Genomic DNA, 1,861 nt, shown 5'->3' with positions numbered 1-1,861 from the left:
GTTACCCCCTCCCTGCTCTGGCTGATCAAGTTGCTTGTGCACAGCCTGTTTATCATTGGAAATACTACTTGTTTTCTGGTCTGTGCCTTTGTTAACTTGAAGAGAGCCACAGAGTTCTGGAATCTTCCTTCTGGTTGAACTAATAACTGCATGTGTTTCTTTTTCTCGGGGGTTTGCTTTTTTAAAAATTTTATTTATTTTTTTTAATTTAATGGTTAGATAGAAAATTATTTTCTGAACATACAAATGAAGGAAAACACCACAAATCGAATTTAAAGTCAGTTGTTAAGGGACAAATTTAACACACAAGGATTAGCATCCTTAATCCATAAAGAACTCTTAAAAATGGATTAGAAAAATTCTAACAGAAATTTGGTGATGGACATGAGCAGACAAGTCACACACCACAAAGAAACACACGTGGCTAATAAATGCATTCTAAGATGTTCTTGTGGGCAGGAGTGGTGACCCATGGCCCCTGGCCTCAGGACCCCGGGCATACTCCGTTGCCTGTCTGGTTGTGGGCAGGGATGGGTGCATGTATTTTTTATACTCTACTTAAGATGGGTGGTATCATTTCAGGATGCTCCTACTCAGGTGCAGTTTGGTGGCCTCTAGCCTTGCACATTGGATCAAGTACATTAAATAATGGCCTCATAGCCCCCTCTCGTCCTGGGAGTTCCCTGAACCCAGACTTGGGGCATTGGAGGCCTTACCTATCTGGTCAACCTTCCCACTCTCTAAGTACAGAGTTGTTCCTTCCCTAAACAGGCAAACTACAGAAATTATCAGGCCACACCAAATGTTCTTTATTTGATCCTTATAATGCTCATCAGGGTTTCTCAACCGTGGCACTACTGACATTTTGGACTGGATAACTCTTTGTTGTGGGGGGCCGTTCTGTGCATTGTAAGACATTTAGCAGCACCCTGGACCTCTACCCACTTAATACCAGCAGACTCCCCAAAGCTGTAACAACCAAAAATGTCTCCAGACGTTGCCAAATGTCTTTCAAGGGACAAACACATCCCTGGTTGAGATACACTGATGGACATAAAAAATATTGAACAAATTGGTAACCATCTTGAGTTACAAGAGCCTGAGATGGTTACAACCATCTTACCATTCCACACTTAGCAATTTTCCACGTTATCATAATGCAAGTATCAACTACATAAAAAAGCAGAAAATATTTAGTGATCATGACAATTTGAGCTATTATAGTCTTGCTTCTTTTAATTATATTCCTACTGCTTCTAATCAAGCATATCTGTGGCTTTTTTTTAGGTTTCCTTTTCCTCTCAAAATACCCAATTCTAAGATAAGCTGCATTGCACAATTTGTCTTCATTTTCTTTAGTCGAAATAGGGGGCATGGGGCAAAGTAACTGATAACTGCAAGTTGCAGAGTTAGTATTTGTAAAACCTCTCAAAGTGCCTCTTATCACTGTTATAACAGAGCAGGTCAGCAGTCCAAAGAGGAAGGAAAACAAAGACGAGAAAAGATGATCTTTCTAAAGTGGTGTAAACATCCTTCTTTATTTGCCATGACTTCTTATTATCATCACTTTTTCTTTGCTGTGATAGCATGAATATTTTTTTCATGAGTTGTTATTGTCAGTTACCCCAGAGAAGAGATAGCATTTACTTAATCATTCTTTATTTCTACATTAAAAATTCTTGAGGACGGTTAAGTGCTACACCGCCTTTGTAGTTGCAACTTAGTTTTCAATCTCTTTGTAAAATGCTGGTTGGCAACTGTACATCATATTTTCCCTTGGGCCGTTTTATCAGCAAACCATCTAAAACCCCAACAGAATCTATTGCTCTGTCTTTCTGTTGAATCGCACAGCTTATTAAAG

This window comes from Galeopterus variegatus, unplaced genomic scaffold, assembly GCF_000696425.1.
Source record: "Galeopterus variegatus unplaced genomic scaffold, G_variegatus-3.0.2 Scaffold10208, whole genome shotgun sequence".
Classification (NCBI taxonomy): Eukaryota; Metazoa; Chordata; class Mammalia; order Dermoptera; family Cynocephalidae; genus Galeopterus; species Galeopterus variegatus.
Note: the sequence above shows the minus strand (reverse complement) of the source record.